We start from the raw sequence: 21,399 nt of genomic DNA on the forward strand, positions 1-21,399 counted from the left end.
TGTGAACATAAAGATGACTCACTTAAAGCACCATGCACAGAGTCGGGTGCTTAGGAGAAAATCCAATCAACTCCTGGGGTTTTTAGGACTTGGGGCTCCCCATGGTGAGGCCAATCGTAAATCGTCCTCCAACTCTCTCTTCCCACCCCTAGCTGCTCCCTGTCACCCTTCTGGAGCTCTCCCAGGCCTCAGCTCTGCCCAAGCACCAAGCCGCCAGCAGGCTTTAGCGTCTGGAAACGAGGAGCCTTCCCGGAGAGCCTGACGGGGCAGCCCAGAACTGCCAGCAAAGTGCGGGGGAGGAAGGGGCGGCGCTTTGGGGTCTCGGCCCCACCCCTGAAGCTTTGGGAAGTCTCCTGCTCCCACCCGCTAAAGGGATCACAGCAGGGGTGCAACTCGCCGCCAGAATTCACCGAGATAATGCTTAAGGCTGAACTATAACTTTCTAAGTGTAATACATTTGTGCCATCTTCTTATTTCTTCCGGTGATTATTATAAACTCCATCCTCACATTAGGATTGAGGGCAGGGGAGCTTTTGGAAAATACTGATACCTGAGTCCTATCCCAGGGATTCTGATTTAATTTATCTAGGATTGGGCTGGACATTGGTAGTGTTTAAAACATCCCCCAGGTGACCTTAACGCACATCAGAATTCTCTGGAGGGCTTGCTAAAATGCAGATTGCTGGGTTCCACCCCCAGAGGGTCTGATTCAGTAGATCAGGGGAGGTGGCCAAGAATTTGCCCTTCTAATGAGTTCTGGGGCCATACTGATGCTGCCGGGCTGGAGGGGCAAACTCGAAGAACTTCTGCTCTAAGGTATGGTATAGGGCCTGAGAATCACCTGGTTTTGAGAGTGTATGAGTGTGTGTGTGTGAGCGTGTGTGTGGTGGGGGATGCAGATTCCCTGGCCTTATCTCCAGTGATGCTGATTGCATAGGGTCCACAAATATAATTTTAATAAGCAGCCCATCTGATATTGATTTAGGTAGACCAAGGGCCACACTTTGAGAAACGCATGGTGTAGATCAAACAGGTGTCTTACCATTCAACATGGTTATGACCAGGGTGAGGCACATGGGGCGCCTGGGTGCAAAATTTAAGAGGGTCAGATCAAGTAAATATGTTCTAGAAGCTCTCTTGCCTCACCCTAGCCCTGGTGCTGCCATTCAGTCCAGCATGGCTGCCACGGGACGGAGAAAAGGTTGGTAAATAAAGGGTTTATTTACCCAAGGCAGCAACTCCCTCACAGTATGTAGATGTCACAAGCTTCCCACCCAGTTTTGGTGGCAGGTGCCTGTTTTCTTAGAAAGCAACCTATTTATCCAATGTTAAGATTAAACAGCTTTTACATTCATCTCAGTTAATCCCATTCATGATCTCATCTAAATACTTAGGACCAACCTACAAGCTAGTTATGATTATGCCCATTTTCTAGATCAGGAGAATGAAGTTTATTGAGGCTAAGTACCATGCCCTGCATCACAAGGTTAGCAAGTACGAGAGCTGGGAGTCAGACCCAAGACATCTGACTACATAGCCTATGTGCTATAACCCCATGTGGTTCCCAGCCATGTTCTCTTGTCCAGCTTCCTTCCCAGCACCAGGCGAAGCCGATCTGGTCTTGGACCTTTGATGGCATGCCATTTTCGTTCCTGCTCATGCAGCTCAATCCTCTGTCTGTAAGGCCTCCAGCCCTTTAAAAAGCCACATCCCACTTAACCTTCAAACCACAGTTCGAATCCCACCTCTCCCTAAACATTTCTCCTGAGGACTCCTCCCAGCATGGACTCCTCCCATGGTAGCCCTCACCCCAGTGGCCTTACTCACCAGCCTTGCAGATTCCGCATTAGAATGTAAGCTCCATGGGGCAGGGACCTGGAACTTCTGGGTTCACTGATCCAGCCCCATCCCTACTCCCAGGGCAGTGCCTGGCAGGCTGTGAGCACTTAATAAATAATGTGTTCATGAAATGGACTAAGATTTATCAATTCCTTGCTGGGTGAAACAGATAAAATCAAGTTTCTGGACCCATGGACCTGTGGGTCAGGCTCCCATGGAATTCCTGCCCAGATTAGCCTGCTGCTTAGGCTGTCGTCCTCATTCTCTCAGTCTCTCCATCACCTAAACTGAATCAGGCACTCAATAAACACGCTGACTTGGAATTGAATTGGATTCTACAGTCTCAGGTGAGCAGGACTTATTTTTGTCACCATGTCTCCATCACTGCTAAAACCAGCCCCGGGTACTCAGAGAATGCCCCTCTGGGTTGTATTTTCAGAGGCAGCACCCCCAAGCCCTGGTCTGCCTTTCCTTTGCTCAGTGGCCCCCAAAGCATAGCCCACAACTCCCGGTCCCTGGGGGCGCTGCGTCTCTAGCACAGACTGCCCTTCAGCGGTTGCCTTTCATGTTAGATGCTGAGGCCCAGGGCACACAGCCAACTTCTGATGAATACCAAAGAGGAGAAAAAGAGGCTCTACTGCCTTCAAAATAACACCTTTACCAAGACAGCTGGTGAGCACCAGAGTAAGAAACCTTGAACCCCAGGATTCCGGCCTCTTCTGGAATTTTCTATGTACCTATTTTTCCCTTTCATCATTGCCTTCTTTTTGTCACTCTGACCTCAATAGTTTATAAGCTCATGAATTCTTTGCCAGCAACTCATCTAAAAATCTTCTTATCTTGGCTACTCAGAAGGAAAGAAAAATAGTATTATTTGTGATGTTTCATTTGGAGGAGTTGGAGATGGGAAAGAATGCTAGGGTCTTGAGTTAAGGAGAGGGTGGAGAATGCTGAGGGAAAAAAGACTGTATTCTCCTGATATATTTTTTAAGACAACAATGTTCCACTGGCTACGGACTTTGTTCTGAAGTTGTCTGTAGTAACTAAAACCTAGAGGAAGCCCAAGAAGCTCATGGCTTAGTGAAGTGGATTCAACCTCAGAATCACGGGGTTGGGGGAGGTTAGGAAGGGTGTGTGTGTGTGAAAATTGCCAAGGCCTCAATTTGACCCCCAGAGTTTTGGTTCAGCAGGTCTGGGATGGGGCCTGGGCATCTGTATTCTAAATGAGCTCCTCTGGAAATTTGAGAGCAAGCCAGGTTTAATAACCCCTGAGCAGGTGGCCTGAGGTGAACAGAGGGGAGACACGGTCCATTCAACAGGCCAGTGGCCATTAAAATTGTTGCTATGGTCTTAAAAAACTAAAAATAGAGTTACCATATGATACAGCGATCCCACTCCTGGGCATATATCTGGAGAAAACTATAATTCAAAAAGATACATGCACCCCAATGTTCACAGCAGCACTACTTATGATAGTCAAGACATGAAAACAACCTAAATGTCCGTTGACTGATTGATGAATGGATAAAGAAGATGTGGTACATATACACAATGGAATACTACTCAGCCATAGAAAGAATGAAATATTGCAATTTGCAGCAAACATGGATGGACCTAGAGATTATCATACTGAATGAAATAAGTCAGACAAAGACAAATATCAGATGATATCACTTATATGTGAAACCTAAAAAAAGATACAAATGAACTTACTTACAAAACAGAAACAGACTAACAGACAGCAAACAAACTTATGATTACCAAAGGGGAAAGGGGGGAAGGGATTAAAACTACACACTATTATATATAAAACAGATAGCCAACAAGGTCCTACTGTATAGCACAGGGACCTCTACTCAATATCTTGTAGTAGCCTGTAGTAGGGAGGGAATCTGAAAAAGAATTACTTGGCTATGAGCCTGGGACTGGCACAACATTATAAATCAACTATATTTCAATAAAAAATTAAAAAGAAGTAAACCTTAAAAAAAAAATAGTTGCTAAGGCTGTTGAAGAGAAGGTTTGTGGGAGTGGGACCAGAGGTTCTAGAAGGGAAAAGAAAGCCTAGATGGGTTTCTTGCAGGGTCAAGCGGGCAAGTCAGCTCAGGAAGGTTGTTGGGCCCAGATTCAAGAAGGACATACATGGGTGGGGCCTTTCTGAAATGCTGAAGAGAGAGCTGGTGATGAGGGTGACCACCCAGAGTGGAAAGGGAGTCTCACGGGGGAGGGGCTGAGTGCTAAAGAGGATGGTGGGGTATGTGGGAGAGCCTGGTTTGTTCAGGATTCTGAGGAACTGAATTCTAGTCCTGAATCTGCCAAGAGCTCACAGCAGGACCCTGGTTCTGGTCTGTAAAGTTCTGGCTCTCAGTATCTTCATCTGTAAAGTGGGTGGGTTTGGATCTGAGGGTCTATTTCAGGGGTTGGCAAACCTCTTCTGTAAAGGGCCAGGTAGTAAGTAGGCTTTATGGGCCATACAATTTCTGTTGCAACTACTCAACTCTGCCATTGCAGTGAGTAAGCAACCACAGACAATACATACATGACAGAGCTGGCTGTATTCCAAGAAAACTTTATTCACGAAATCAGATGGTGGGTCACAGTTGGCCAACCCTGGGTCTGTTTGATTCCTTCCTACTCTAAAATTCTTTGATTCTATCGAAATAGTCAGCTGCCTGGGGGCTTAGGGTGAGTCTAGTGTGCAGATCAGGGAAGATGGGAAGATGCACATGAAGGTCCTAGTGATGGGCACAGAAAGCTTTGGAGAGATTAGAAAATAGGACCCTTCCAAAAAGAGGTCATGGTGGATTTGGGGAATATTGAGCCACAGGCATCCTCAGAGGCAGAACCTTCAAGGATAAAACCCAAACCTGGCCATGGGTGTGTAACTGATAAAATGTCATCTATTAATAGCATTTATTCATCCAACAATCCTTTAGGGAGCACCCATATTGCAGGTATGCTTCCAGGAGCTGGAGATGGAGTGGAGAACAAGATGCATCTATGTTCTCATAGAGCCAACAGTCTAACAGGGAGACAGATAAGAAACCCATAAACTAACAAGTAATAAAGCAATTACAAACTGTGATCAGTGCCAGGGTGCTGGGATAGAAAATAAACAGGGTTGACATAGGTTGGTGGGAAGGCCTCTCTGAGGAGGTGACAAAACCTTGAATATGTGAAGGAATTGGCCATATGTGAAAGTGCGTGTATAAAGATGGATGTTCTAGGTGGCAGTAACAGACTGTGCAAAGGCCCTGAGGCAGAAAAGACCTTTACAGCTCAACCAAGGGCTTTCACACACATCATGTCCTAGTTGGCCCTCCAGGACAGATGGGGCGGCCAGGACATGTGTGAGGAAGGATCACTGTGGTTGGCTGGATAATGGCCCCCAAAGATATCCAGTCGATTCCCTATGAATACTGATAGAAAAAGAAAGTCTGCAGATGTGGCCCAGCTAAGGATCTTGAGAAGATTAGCCTGGATTATCCAGGTAGGCCCTAAATGCAATCACAAGGGTCCTTATAAGAGGGAAACAGAGGGAGATTCAACACAGGTGATATGGAAGCAAGATGCTCTGCTGCTGGGTTGAAGATGAAAGAAGGGGCCACAAGCCAAGGAATGCAAGGGATGCAGATTTAGAAGCTGGAAAAGATGAGGAAATGGATTCTTCCCTCAGAACCTCCAGAAGAAAACAGCCTTGCTGACACCTTGATTTTGGCCTGGTAAAACTGACTTTGGACTACTGACCTCTAGAACTGTATGAGAATAAATATGTGTTGTTTTAACCCACCAAGTCTGTGGCCATTTGTCACAGCAGCCACAGGAGACTAAGCCAGGGTATTGACAGGGTCGCTGCAGGTGAGGTTGGAGACATGGGGGTGGAGAATGTGAATCAAGTGTTAAAGCTGGGAATGAGGGCATTCACAGGGCTCTGGAATTCATCTCAGATGCCTAAACTGCCTTGTTCCTGAGGTCCAAACATTACTTGTTGATATGGGCTGAACTGTGTCCACCCCAAATTGATATGTTGAAGCCCTAACCCCCAGAACCTCAGAATGTAACTGTATTAAAATGAGGCCATTAGGGTGGGCCCTAATTCAGTGTGATTGGTGTCCTTATAAGAAGGGAGACTGGGACACACAAAGAGACACAGAGAGGCAACCATGTAAAAGATGCAGTAAGAGGGCAGCAGTCTGTAAGCCAAGGAGAGAGGCCTCAGAAAACACCAAACTTGCTGACACTTGGATCTTGGACTTCCAGCCTCCAGCACTGTGAGAAAATAGATTTCTTTTGTACAAGCCGCCTTTTTTTTTATTATGGAAGCCCCAGCAGACTAATTGACTTAAATTTTGCCCTGCCCTTGAGGTTTTAGTCTGTGGTAGAGGAGCTTCTATTGGAAGCTCACACTCTTTAGAGTGTGATGGTTTTCTGTTCATTTCCTAGTGACAATAGTGGATAAGTTAAAGCCATTTGAAAGCTGTCCCATGCAGAAGTCAGAAGTTTGGGCTTTGGAGACAGGCTGACTAAGAGCTGGATTCCAGCTCCACCTTCAAGCTGCGTGACCTTGAACAAAGTACAGTTGTCCCTTGGTATCCATGGGGAATTGGTTCCAGGACCTCCACAGGTACCAAAATGCTCAAGTCCCTTACACGTAAAATGGCACGGTACAGTTGGCGCTCTGTATTTGCAGGTTCTGCATCCGCAGATCCAACCAACTGTGGATGTGGACCCCACGGATATGGAGGATGACTGTATTCCAATGGTCATGCCTCACTTCTCTCACTGGGAAAATGGGGATAATAACAGTACCTATGTCAGAGGGTGTGGCTGACACAGTACCTATGTCAGAGGGTGTGTAATGGCCCCCCAAAATGTCCACATCCTAATCCCCAGAATGTGTCAATGTTATCTGATGAAACAGAGTTTGCACATGTGATTAAGTTAAGGATTTTGAGTAGGTAAGACTGTCTTGAATTATCCAGCTGGGCCCCAAATGAAATCACAAGCCAAGCCAGAAGAGGGAGGCAAGAAGCTCAAAGGAGGGAGTGGATGTGACAACAGAAGCAAGTTGGACTAATGCAGGAAAGGGGCCAGGAGCCAAGGCACTCAGGTGGCCTCCAGACGCTGGAAAAGGCAAGGAAATAGATTTTCTCCCCTGGAGCCTCCAGAAGGAACCAGCCCTGCCGACACTTTAACTTTAGCCTAGTGAAACTGATTTCATACTTGTGACCCCCAGACTGTAAGATAATCAGTTTGTGTTGTTTTGAGCCTGCACGTTTGTGGCAGTTTTTTTTTTTAATTAAAAATTAAAAAAAAATTTTTTAAAGTCTTTATTGAATTTGTTACAATATTGCTTCTGTTTTATGTTTTGGTTTTTTGGCCGCGAGGCATGTGGGATCTTAGCTCCCCGCCCAGGGATTGAACCCGCACCCTCTGCATTAGAAGGTGAAGTCTTAACCGCTGGACAGCCAGGGAAGTCCCTGTGGCAGTTTTTCACAGCAGCCATGGGAAACTAACACAGAGGGTTATTGTAAGAACTGGATGGGATGAGGTACATGTAGCCTGGTGCCTGGTACCAGGAAAGGGCTCATAAACGGTAGCTGTCATCATCATCATCACCAACGTTGTTTTTAGCATCAGTCAACCTTCTCTCTGCCAGATGGAAGAAAAGGCCTTGCTACACAGAGCCACGCTTCCATCTTCTCTTTTCAAATCAAAGCAAATCTCTGCAGTCGCTATGCCTTTCCTTTATAAATTGTGTGGCTCCGACTTTTCATCTTTGTTATTTGTTGAGTCTTTCTTTGGCTGGAGAGGAATTTAGATATTTGACTGTGGTTTGGGAGGCTCATAATTTCAGAGAAACAGGGAGTGAAGGACAAGCAGCAGCATTGATAGTAGACAATATCCAGTGCTGGTTTCTATAGTAATATTCACTGTCATCTCACTGTAGTCGTGAGACCAAAGCTAGGAAGATGATGGCAGAGGTCAGAGGTGGCCATGGCTGGTTACTATAGTGACAGCCCAACTGTGCAAAGTATGGTGGGCTTGCCTGAGGGGGTGGTTCCTGCAGACAGCCCGGGAGTAGGAGGCGCCAACGGTGTGGGCTAGGTCAGTGCTTCCCCAATATTAATATGCATATGAATAGTCTGGAATCTTTTTAAAATGCAGATTCTGATTCAGTGGGTCTGGGGTAGGGCCTGAGACTCGGCATTTCTATCAAACTCCCTGGCAATGATGCAGCTGCCAATCTATTGACCACATTTAAATAACGAGGCCCTAGGAATTATTATGACTCAAGCCAGAAACCAGGGATGGTGAATTCGGTTATCATGTTTAAGGGGGAGAAGGTGAGGCAAGGCGGGAGAGAGCTGCAAGAGGGGCGAGAGGCCCAGGAGACAACAGAAGGGAAGAAGGAGCTTGTTTGTCCCTGGACCTCCTGATTAAACCTGGGGGCTCTGTCGGATTGGCTGAACCTAGGTCACAAGACTGCACCAAGCCGTAGGGGAGGCTGGGAGAACAAGTGTTTGGTGATTTCAGCTTCTATCGGGGGAGGTGGGTTCTGCCTCGCACCAGGATTCTCCTTTAGTTTTCCAGTAATCTTATGAAACATCATCTCCCAGTCTTAGGGAGTTTGTTATGAACTAAGCTCCCATCCCATTGTCTGATAGGTGTTTTGTATTCATGACAGTGTTTAACATCATCCCGGGAATGTAAATACTTAAAAATACACTTTGTGATAGTTAATTTTATGTGTCAACTTGGTTAGGCCACAGCTACCCAGATATATGGTCAAACATATATTACCCAGACATGTAGTCCGGATGTTGCTGGGTGTTGAAAGTATTTTTTAGATGAGATTAACAATAAAACCAGTGGACTTTGAGTAAAGCAATTTGTCCTCCATAAGGTGGGTAGGGCTCATCCGATCAATTAGAGGCCTGAAGAGAAAAAAAGACTGGTCTCCTCCGAAAAACAGGGAAACTGCCAGCTTACTGCCTTCAGATCTGAGCTGCAACGTTGACTCTTTCCTGGGTCACACACACAACCTAGTGGTTCTGTTTCTCCGGAAAACCCTACCTAGTACAAACCTGCAACGGGTGCCATGGGACTTAATTATTTGCAGTGATGCAGACTCCTCTTTCTACGATGATCCCACCCCCTTCCGTATCATGCACAATTGGCAGGGGCAGGGAGGAAGCTTGGGGGCTGGATGACAAAGAGGACCACTTCCCAGTATCCCAAGTGTGCAGACACATCCCTTGGGAACTGAGACAAAGACACCATGGGTAGGGTAGGGTCAATGCTTTTAGGGAAGGGTAAGCCATGCTATACCAAAGGACAAGTCCCTTGATGTGTGGAAGTCCACCCCATCAACGGGTGATTATATAAATCCCCTGAAATGGGACAAGTGCCAAGGGGTACTGGTGAGGAGGTGATTTCCCCTAACAGTGCCAGCAGGTGCATGTGACTGACCACCCAACCTTCTTTGGCTTTCCTGTCACACATTCTGAAGAAGGTGATTTAGAGGGCTGCGGGGTCCATGAATGGAGCGCGGAGGTGCAAGCAGAGCAAAAATGATATACAAATAGTAACAGTCTCCTCGCTGCGGACAAACAGCTGCACATCCTCCAGCCTTCATCTGCCCTCCCACCCTGGAGAGGAAGGTCTCCTCCTCCACCCCCCCACCCCCCACTTCCCTGGGCACGTGGCCCCATCACTGCTCTCCCAGCGGTCCCATAACTCAACCTCCACTTCCTCTCTGGACTTTCGCATCAGCATTTAAACACTCAACATGCTCCTCTCTCTCACAATTTGAATAGGAGAGGAGGAAAACTGATGGAGAGTAAGAATTCACAGTCCTCCTGGAATTTCAGTCTAGGTACTCCATCTAGTTTTCCATCTTCAGCAGGGGGAGCTCAAAATCACCCGGGAACTGGTTGAAATGCACAGTCCTGAGTTCCTGCCATTTGCTGGGTGTGTTAGTTTCCTGTTGCTGCTGTAACAAACTACCGCAAACTTGGTGGCTTAAAACAACAGACGTTTATTCTCACAGAGTGCTGGAGGCCAGAAGTCCAAAATCAAGGTGTCCCCAGGGCCGTGCTCCCTCCAGAGGACCTAGGGGAGAGCCCATTCCTTGCCTCTTCCAGCTTTTGGTGGTTGCTAGCATTCCTTAGCTTGTGGCTACATTACTCTAATCTCTGCCTCTGTGTTTATATCACCTCTTCCTTGTCTGTGTGTGTCAAATCTCCCTTTTCTTATAAGGACACTTGTGATTGGATTTAGGGCCTACCCAGATAATGCAGGATAATCTCCCCATGTCAAGACCCTTGACTGAACTGCATCTGCAAAGACCCTTTTTCTTTATAAAATAACATCTATTGGTTGCAGGGGATTAGGGTCTGTTTTCTTTGGGGGCCACTATTCGGTCTACTAACACTTGGCATATATATCTGCATCTAGTCCATTCTCTGCAGGGGTTTCTGATGACTACCTGAGGCTGAGACTCTCAGGTCTAGAGAATGCCAGCTCTGAGCTGAGGGATGCTTGGCAAGCCCGAAGTCCTTCCTCACACATCATGCAGGGCCCAGAGACCAGCCTGCACCTCTCCTCTGTAGGCTGTTGGCTATAGCACAGCAGAGCCTGGCTTAGGAGTGCAGAGGCCTCTGTGCTGGGAACCTGATCTCAAGTGCATAGAATGATGATGGGGCCTAGAGGGGATATAAATGGCCCTGGGAGGGAAGCCATGGCTTCAGAAGTGGGGAAGCCATAGGCTCTGTTTGACGCTGCCACAGAACCTTCCTCGCAGCCTTGGGTACAAAAGATAAACATCCAGGAGGTGGCAAAGGCTGCACAGCTTCATATCCTAGCAGCAGAGGCTCAAGAAACCTAAAAAGGCAGGACCTGGCCACATCAAGACCAAGAGGCAAAAGCCAGAGATGGGCTCCCGGGGTCATCTGAGCCTGCCCCTGACTCCAAGAGGATTATTATAAAAGTCTCCAAAAGGCAGCACACGGCCTCACAAAGAAACCCACTGCACCTTTGAATCTAATGCTGGTGTGGTGGAACGGACACACAGCCTGAAGACAGAAGGCCCTACATTTGAGCCCAGGCTCCATCATTTGCTGTGGGACCTTGGGCAAGTTACTGAACTTCTCTGTGCCCCAGTTTCCTCATATGTAAAATGGGAGAAATAGTAAGGCTACCCCACAGGGTTGTTGGGCATATTAAATGAGAGCATCCCTGTAAGGTGCTGAGCACATAGTAAATGCTCAACAAAGGGAGCTATTATTGAGGGCTCATTACATGCTAGGCATGGTTCTGAGCGGTTTTCTTTCATTGGTTCATTAGATAATGACTAGAACCATAAAGTAAGTACCGTTATGATCTTCATTCTACAGATAATGAAAGGAAGCACAGAGAGGTTATGTAACGTGCCTAAGGGCGAGCAGTTATAAGCAGCAGTACTGGGAAACACATGCAGGCAGGTGGACCCAGCGCTGGGGCTAGTACCCGTGTCATTTCCAGGCAGAGGCTACAGTGTACCCAGGCTGGGTGTGGCTGGAGCTGAGATGGAGGCGATATAGTGGTGGAGGGAGGTAGGAGGTAGGACAGGTAGGAGGCAACACTGGTGAGAGACAGGAGAACCACACAGGGCCTTGTAACTCCTGCAATAAAACTGCACACTCCTAATACTTTAATTTTCCCTGAGAACTGCAGTTGAAAAACACAAAATCAGAAAAACATTTGAAAAGAAACATCAAAAATGGGTTGACAAAAATACCTCTGAGAATGCAAAACAATGGGTTCACCACAACTGTTTGTTTAGAAAGTTAGTGGAGAATTGTTTATACTCTGGCTGAGACTGCTTGGGTCCCTTTATATGTGTCCTCTTCTTCCTTAGTAATAAAACCCCCAGTCTTCAGCTGGGCTCAGGACTACCCAGCTTACATTTTTCAGCCTCCCTTGCAGCCAGGAGACTGGTTCTTACAAAGATATAAGCAGAAGTTTCTTGTGAGACTCTTAGGAAAGTCCCTAAATAGAGGAGGCCCAACTTTCTCTGGTCTTTTTCCATTCTGCTGACAAGAATGTAGACATAATGGCTGGTGCTCAAGCAGCCAAACTGAACCATGAGGTGGAAACCATATGTGATGACAGCAGAGCAAAAAGATAGTAGAAGGATGATTGGTTAAGTGGCCATACCTGCCCTGGATTCTTAATTCCAGACTTAGTTTATACGAGAAATAAGCTTCTATCTTCCGTAAACACCTGCTATTTGAGTTTTCTGTCACTGATAGCTAAATCTAATTCTAAGTGACACTCATATCAGTTCCCATAACATTTACATTAAATCTCTATTTTTCCTTTATTGTGTCACCATGGATTTGAGTTTCTTTCTGTTTAGCAAAAAAAGACAGAAACATTTCTTTTCAGTAGTTATCTTCTAAAAACCACAAATTTTAACCTTGAGATTGTATTTGTTCCCAGAAACTACAGCTATTAAAATATTTGTTACAGTGAATTGTTTGTTCATTTAAAGGTATAAACTATGTCATAGAAAGTTGATTTTGTTCATCAACCTTCTGAAATTTTACTGACAATGGTTTTGAGCTTGTCAAAATTAGCCCCCAAAATCACAATATAGATACTCTTGGAGACAGAAACATATCTCAAAGTCTTTATGCTTGCAAAAGTTCTCTTGTAAGGAATTTTAGCTTATGTTAGCTATTTTTCCTCAACTTTATTGAGATCGAGTTGACATACACCAGAGTGTAAGTGTTAAGTGTACAGTGTAATGCTTTGATACACATATTTTATGATTACCACAGTAGGGTTAGTTAACACCTCCATCACCTCACATAATTACCATTTTGTTTTGGTGGTGAGAACATTTAAAATCTACTCTCTAAGCAATTTTCGAGTATATAATACAATACTGTTAGCTATAGTCACCAAGCTGTGCATCAGATCCTGAGAATTTATTCCTCTTATAACTGGAAGTTTGTACCCTTTGACCAACGTCTCCCCAATTCCCCCACCCCCAGCCCTTGGCAACCACTATTCTACTCTCTGTTTCTCTGAGTTCAGCTTTTTTAGATTCCACTTATAAGTGAGATCATACAGTATCTGTCTTTCTGACTTATTTCACTTAGCATAATGCTTTCAAGGTCCATCCATGTTGTCACAAATAGCAGGATTTTCTTTCTTTTTCTCTTGGCTGAATAATATTCCATTAACAGATCAATTAAAACACCATGCAGAATCTCTTCCTTCACCCAAAAAAAGAGGAGATAAAGTGAGGCTGGGCATAGTCTAGAGGTTCCCCTACATGCCCTCGGTGTCTTTGCCACAGGGCTTGGCTTTGAGAAAATGATATTCTAGTTCTCTTGTAATAAACCCCTTGAACTCACATTACCCTGCATTTGGCAGTCTGACAGGATGGATTAAATTCATACTCCAGCACCGATCAATCAGAACCCTACTTATCAAAACACAGACTTAAGACAGCTGGTTCCCTGGGCCTCCATGGAATGACTCATGCATTGAGCTAGAAGCATGTTTTGGAGCAGGCTCTGCCACTAACTAGCCATGTGACTTGTGTGCCTTGAGGCTTTGTGGGCCTCGAGTATACTCACAGTAGAGTTAAGAGACCAGAGAACCCTCCCTTCTAGCTTAGAATAATAGCATAATATTTTGAAATAAAGAAAGAAATAACATACTGCCACGAGGAAGTTGGGGGGAAAAAGCCATGAAGGGAGTTTTTCCAACAGAACTTTCTGCTATGACGGAAATGTTCTGAATCTGTGCTGTCTAATACAACAGCCACAAGCCACTGTGGCTACTGAACCCCTGAAATGTGGCTGGTGCCACTGAGTAGCTAAATTCTAATTTTATTCAGTTTTCATTAATTTAACTTTAAATAGCCACATGTGGTTAGTGGCCACCTTACTGGATGGTGCACCCAGAGGGCCACTTTTATATAATGAATGCTATTGTTTACAGATGTGACCATGTGACTCCAAAAATACCTGACTGCTCTCGGCACAGTTCAATGATTTCCCTCAGTGTGACCCTGGACTTGGTTATACATTGTTTTTAAAAATTCCCCAGGTGATTCAGATCACCGGAATGATCTAAGAGTACTAGTCCTGGACTGAACTTGCTAAAGTCAGAAAAGATCCTTTTAAAATAAGATAATGAGAGCTTTATAATGCATGTTTCTCTTTTTGCCTTGGAGGCCAGGAAACTCAAAGCTAAATTTTGTGTTCAATTGCAATAGTAAACCTTAGGAGAGATTTTTCTGGTACGGTGGTCTTCCTTAGTGTTAACGGCATGTTTTTGTATTGTTATCCTTGTTTTGTGGTTCTGTTATATCTAACTCATACTGTGAGTCTAGTTCTAACCTTTTTCAGAGTTAGATTCATTATAAATGATGAGTGGATAAACATCATCTGTCTCAGATTGTGCCAAAGCCCCAAGATTAACTGGGATAATAAAATAAAAAAGAGAATGTCACCATGTAGAATGAGGGGGAGTCCTCTGAAAATGTGGGGGATAGAAATGGGATAGAACTTCCCAGCAAAAAGAAAAATAAAAAAGGAACATGGAGAAAGGAAGGAAAGAAAAGAGAAATCCCCAGAGAGCCTAAAAAACCAACGAAGAGGGACTTTCATGGTTGTCCAGTGTGTAAGACTCTGTGCTCCCAATGCAGAGGGCCCGGGTTCGATCCCTGAATAGGGAACTAGATCCTGCATGCATGCTGCAACTAAGAGTCTGCATGTTGCAACTGAGGAGTCCACATGCCACAACTGAGAGTCCGCATGTCACAACTAAGACCTGGCGCAGCCTAAATAGATAGATGGATAGATAGATAGATAGATAAGTAAAATACAGCTGCAAAATGTATATTTTTAAAAAAAATCAAGGAAGAGACTAGAGGAGGAAGGGAGGCAGTTTTGCTGCCTACACAAAACAACCATTTGGCCATTTAGCAGATTCATGGAATCTCCATATGCATGAGAAGAAAACATATGCATAATTTACTTCTTGGATTAAATGTTACCAATTTTACACTTCACTGAATCTGGAAGTGAAAGATGACAGAAACCAGGAAAGAAGCTTGTGATTTTAATGAAAGGAAAGCCAAAAGGGCTATTTGTTGAGCTGTATGTTGGTGCTATCTAGGAAAGGATTCCTTGTCTAGGTCAGTACTCCAGGGCGACCCTCTCCATCTACACAGGCAAGATATTCAGGGCTGATTATCTGATGAGATGGAAAGGGGTCTGGGTGTGTCCCCTACCCACATACCATGACCTGTCCAATCCTCTTAGGAGAATTCCTGCAGCCCCTTTCGCCCAATCATGGAGTGAAGGGGTCACGTTCTGGGGCCAGCCCCAGGTGAGGGAGAGTAACCAAAGCAAATCCTAACCAGGGATGAGTCCAGGCCGGGGAGGGGAGGCCTGGCCAAGTCAGGAGTAGCACTTCTCTGAGATGGAGGGATGGGCTGGCAAAGAGGTTGGGGGGTGGGGTGAGGGGGGGGTACGGGTGGGTGTGTGTATGTGTTCATATTTGTCTGGGGTGCAGGTGCTGGTTCTGAATGGAAGCTGGGTGCATGGTAAGTGGATAAGGCAAAGATGCCACCTAACCCTTAGATTCCTCTCTCACCTAAAGACTGAGGATAATGTCCATTGGTCCTTCTTTACAGGGCCACTGAGAAGATGAGGTAACAGGTACAGAACTACAGTTATATGAAAGGTTTACATTCAGGCGTCTTCATGTACACCAGGCATCTAACACATCTAGTCTAAGTTGCTACCTACTTAAACATCAGATGAAGAAAAACACAAAGAGGAAGGTAGTTCTGCTAACCAGAACCTCATCTTGTATGCTACAAAGTGCCTAGGGGGAGCTCCTGTACACATGCTCAGCACATAGGCTGGGTTCTCCTGGGTTTTCCTATCAGTTCCTCACACCTGTTCTCATTCTGCTTCCAGATTTCCAGTCTCTCCGTCTTGCTGTATTCCTCTTCGCCTATCACTGGGACACCTCCAAGTTGAAGCTTTGCTTTACCCAAATGTGATTATAAACATCGGTCTCATGCCTTCCACCTTTCTAGGTACATCCCCCGTCCTGCGTCCTCCCGGGATAGAGATCTTCTTTCCCAGACACAGTGCCTGCACTGGGCTTGCCTCAGTGCTACCAGCAGGAACCAGGCCCATGAAATGGGCCAAACATGAGCCACTTTTCTTCTGGAATAGCCAGATGGCAGGCCAAAGCCAAGCAAACATTATCACAATGCTTGGGTATTGACTCCACTGTCCAAATCATTAGAGTGGGGAGTGCTGGACTTCATTAACCATGCTTATTCACCTTAAGTTTTCCCCTTCTGTGATACCCAGGACAGGGGATTCAAAGGAATAGGTGTTAAAAGATATTTGTCAAGTTAAACTGATAGCTTTTTCTAAGGGTGCAGGTGTCAGACAGCTGTGAGTTTTGATCCTGGTGCTGTCACTTACCTGGGTCAGTGACCAAATTTCAGCAAGTCACATGGCCAATGAGCCCCAGGGTCCAATTGGGAAATGGGGAAATACACACCCTGCAGGCTTGCCCGGCACACAGAAGGTGCTCAGTAAATTAAAACTGTTTTTGAATGGTGAAAAATTGCATCTGGGTTAGAAATTGGACTGGTTGGTTCTGGAAGCCCCGAGGAGCAAAAGAAGGAGTGGTAGTGGTAGCTCCAGGGAGCAGATCTCGGCTCACTTAAGTAAGACCTCAGAGAAGTTTCAGCTCTCTAGAGCTGGGATGGGAAGAAAGCCTCAAGGGCTGGTGCCTGGGTTGGGCAGTCCCTTGGGGAGGACCTTAGGAAGGGGATTTAAACATCGAATGGGCAGTGAGACTAGATGACTTTTTGGAGTCCCTCCCCACCCTAAGAGTCTAACACTCCACATTTAACTGATTGGTCATTGATACAAGACTCTTCCTAGGATTGGACCATTGCATTATTGTCGTAATAATTTCCGGGTTCTGGATTTTCTCTTCAATCTTTTCACATTGCTGCCATGATGAATGTGTTAACATGTAAATGTGGTCATCTGATAAAAGTATAAATTCCTCAGCCTGCGCATATGTTAACTGGCCTCAACCCACATCTTCACTCTCCCGTGCCCCTTCCATGCCTGTCCAGCACCAGTGTGCTCCAGCCACACCAAACGGCCAGCCATTTCTTGAACACAGGTGTCTGCTCACGTCTCCCTGCACTGCTCCTGCTGTTGTTCCCTCTCTCTTTCTATCCTGTCCATCGAGTTAAGTCCTACTCATCTTTAAGACACCAATCAAATATCACCTCCTCTGGGAACTATTCCCCAAGAGCCCTCCACCCCCATAACCCACAATATAGTTAGTTCTTTGTTTCCTTCTAACTTGATAAGCATTTTGTACATAATTCCATAATACCATTTATATCATTTTATCATTATCATTTATGTCTTTACTACCATCCCAGCTAACCATGGGGGCGTGAACTATTCATCTTTATATACCCCAAACTTGCATATTGTAGCCCTTGCCACTCAGGATGACATTTTATGTTAGTGTCCTGGTTTGTTCTGTTTTGTTTGTTAGTTTGCTTGTTTGTTTTTTGGCCGCTTGTGGGATCTGAGTTCCCCGACCAGGGATTGAACCCACACCCTCAGCAGTGAGAGCGTGGAGCCCTAACCACTGGACCAGCAGGGAAGTCCCTTCCTGGTTTGTTCTGTGTCTTCCACTAGCCTATCAGCTTCATGAGAGCAGGGACTTATCCTGTGCTCTGCTTTATCCTCAGCACTTAGTGTGGTGCCTGGTACATCATAGGTCCTCAACCAACGTTCTTTGAGTGAATGAATGAATGAGTGTTTGTTAAATGAACCAATGAATGTACAATTGAATCCTGTGAATTTGCTTAGCTTAAATTCTGGTGGGTTTCTCACTTTACTGTGGGTGACAGGTAACTGGGATGCTTTGATAAAGACTAAGTAAAATGATAAAAATAGTTAAATGTAGTTTATTTTCAGTTGTGTTAAGGGTAGGAATCCACATAATTAAAATTCAATGTGGCACATATATACAATGGAATATTACTCAGCCATAAAAAGAAACAAAATTGAGTTATTTGTAGTGAGGTGGATGGACCTAGAGTCTGTCATACAGAGTGAAGTAAGTCAGAAAGAGAAAAACAAATACCGTATGCTAACGCATATATATGGAATCTAAAAAAAAAGGGTACTGATAAACCTACTTGCAGGGCAGGAATAAAGAGGTAGATTCAGAGAATGGACTTGAGGACATGGGGTGGGAGGACAAAGCTGGGGTGAAGTGAGAGTAGCACTGACATATATACACGACCGGATGTAAAATGGTTGGTGGGAAGCAGCAGCACAGCACAGGGAGATCGGCTCGATGTGCTTTGCGATGACCTATCGGGTGGGAGAGGGAGGATGGGAGGGAGGCTCAAGAGGGAGGGGATATGGGGACATATGTATGCATATGGCTGATTCACTTTGTTGTTCACAATACTAACACAGTATTGTGAAGCAATTATACTCCAATAAAGATCTATTAAAAAAAAATTCAGGGGCTTCCCTGGTGGCGCAGTGGTTGAGAGTCCACCTGCCAATGCGGGGGACGTGGGTTCGTGGCCCGGTCTGGGAGGATCCCGCATGCCGCGGAGCGTCTGGGCCCGTGAGCCATGGCTGCTGAGCCTGCACGTCCGGAGCCTGTGCTCCGCAACGGGAGAAGCCACGACAGTGAGAGGCCCGCATACCGCAAAAAAAAAAAAAAAAAATTGTAAAAAAATTCAGTGAGAACCAGGCTTGGGTAAAAACTCTGTTAAAAGTTAGGTTCAGGGGCTTCCCTGGTGGCGCAGTGGTTGGGAGTCCGCCTGCCGATGCAGGGGACACAGGTTCATGCCCCGGTCCAGGAGGATCCCGCGTGCCGCGGAGCGGCTGGGCCCGTGAGCCGTGGCCGCTGAGCCTGCGCGTCCGGAGCCTGTGCTCTGCAGCGGAAGAGGCCACAACAGTGAGAGCCCCGCGTACCGCCAAAAAAAAAAAAAAAAAGTTAGGTTCAAGACCTTGGCCAAGTGCCCCAAATAAATCCCAGTGATCATCAAAGACTTCAGACTCTGCGAAAGTCAGAAATGAAACATAAATGATGAGCAGGGATTAGGACCACATTCCTCTTGAGCTGAGATGTTCCCTGTGCCCAATCTGCCACCACACTGAAACTAGTGCATGTAGGAGGGGCTGGCAAAAGTGTCACTGGCCACAGACTTTTGGAACAATCTACAAGGCTGTGCCAGTTCCAGAACAGGTGAACTCACACACTAACAGGTTTTAAAACTGCTAAATGGGACTATTCATAGTGCTTTACCATTTGTAGGTAATAAGGGCAGATTTGGGATTTTGCACGCTTCAAAAATTGTATGCAGTCTATATACCAAGATGAGACCCAATTCTGTTCAGTTCAGCAAAACCCAATTCAGGTCCGTTCAATTCAACCTGACTCAAATAATTCAGATTAACAAACATTTACTGAGCTTCTCAAAAACGTGGACTAGAAACCAAACTCTTCCATATGCTCAAAACATTCTGCAAGATCTAACCCTGCCCACCTTGGACTTCATCTCCCACCATGCTCACTCATTCTCTTCCAGCCTCACTGGACTCCTTGCTGTTCCTTGCATGTTCCAAGAATGTTCCCGTCCCGGGGCCTTTCACTTACTGCTCTCTTTTCCTGGCAGGATCTTCGGTCAGATATCCACATAGCTTACTGCCTCAATTCCTTTATTTCTCTGCTCAAATTCTATTTCCTTAGAGAAAAATGACCATCCTCGCTAAAATAACACCTCTCATCACCTGTACCTGGTTCAAGTACCCAGTTTTGTTTTTCTTTATATCAGTTACCAGTGCCTGATATTTTATTATTTATGCATTTGTTCCTCATCTGCACCCCTAGTAAAAAGTAAGCTCCATGAAGACAGGTATTTTGCCTGGCATAGAATAGATGTGCTATAAATATATGTCGAATAGATGAATGAATAAAATGAGCACCTACTATATACCAGCTTCTATACTTGGTGATACTGCAAAGATTCTAGCCCTCAACAAACTCATGGTCTAATGTGAAAAACATGAGAAAAGAAGCTTATCTGAAGAGTCTTTTGATAAAGAAATGTACAAAGTCTTACAGGAGAATGAATCAAAATCAGCTGGAGCTGAAGGGGGTAAGAGCATGTTGTAAAATGCCATCCTGAGCCTGGAACGGGGAGAGCTGGAAGGGGGAGAGCTAGGAGGGCTCGGAAGAAGAATCCAGGCAGAGGAAATCAGATGAGGAAATGCAGAGCAAGCTCAGGGGACTCTGTGGGGACTGGAGTAGCTGAAGGGATAAGAGGATGGGAGGCATGGTGGCCAATGAACCTGGGGGCTGATAAAGGCATGAACAGGGAGGGCCATTCATGGAGCAGGCCAATCATTTAACTTGTTCCCTATTTATTGACTATCTCCTTGGAGCAAGGGTCCATGCTGAGTTTTGTGGAAGACGCAAGAATTTAAAACCTGGACCCTGATGTTCAACCTAGCAAGAGAGTTCAAGCCACACATCCCCAGTTTCCCAGGACGGCCCCAATTGCAATGTCTGTTTGCCCTTAATTATCCTTGTATACTTGTTAGACCATGACTTCTTTTTTTTTTTTTTTTTTTGCGGTACGCGGGCTTCTCACTGTTGTGGCCTCTCCCGTTGCGGAGCACAGGCTCCGGATGCGCAGGCTCAGTGGCCATGGCTCACGGGCCTAGCCTATCCACGGCATGTGGGATCCTCCCGGTCCGGGGCACAAACCCATATGCCCTGCATTGGCAGGCAGACTCTCAACCACTGCGCCACCAGGGAAGCCCAAGACCATGACTTCTGATTGGTGGATTGGAGTGTAAAGTGGCCATCAAAGAAAGAAGGGCAGATAACCATGATTCAAGGCTGACCATGAGAAGTGTGGGATGCTTGTGGGATGCTCTTGTAAAGTGCCCTGGGGTCAAAGAAGGACAGTGCCTCCGGGGATGGATTTTGGAGGCAGTGGAATCTGCAGTCTGTGTTAGTGTTTTCAACAGGTTGGTCCTTGACTTTGACAATACTTTCCTGGTTTCCTTTTTTCTTCATAAAAATGTTCTTTCCACACCCTGCTGCCATAACGGATTGGAGAATGGCCATGTGATGGGTGGGATTCTGTGTAAGGAATTCGTAGAGAGCAGTGTGACAAAGGACTGCCAAAAGGGCTAGCTCCAGCCTTGGAGTTTGAACTTTTCAGTGAGAACAAAGCCTGGGAAAATAGGCACCTTCTTTTGCCAGCATGTTCTGCCTAAATTCCTGGGCAGGCCTGAACCTGACCTACTGAATCTTGACTGAACTCCTCACACCAATTTGAAAGAACTGAGGAAGCCTTCCCAGGGAATGTTTCTTATCTGTGGGGAAAACCTAAAAACAGAGCAAAAACTTTAAATCCAGAATTACAAACATGACCGACCAACCAACCAACAAACA

The 21,399-nt window shown here is 45.7% G+C and overlaps 1 protein-coding gene across 2 annotated transcripts in view; it reads right to left on the minus strand.

The window, feature by feature from the left end:
• The window catches only part of ABTB3 (ankyrin repeat and BTB domain containing 3), a 307,966-nt gene that overhangs the window by 71,303 nt on the left and 215,264 nt on the right, over positions 1 to 21,399 (minus strand). The gene's annotated exons all lie outside the window — the stretch shown is intronic.

This window comes from Mesoplodon densirostris, chromosome 11, assembly GCF_025265405.1.
Source record: "Mesoplodon densirostris isolate mMesDen1 chromosome 11, mMesDen1 primary haplotype, whole genome shotgun sequence".
In the NCBI taxonomy this organism is placed as follows: Eukaryota; Metazoa; Chordata; class Mammalia; order Artiodactyla; family Ziphiidae; genus Mesoplodon; species Mesoplodon densirostris.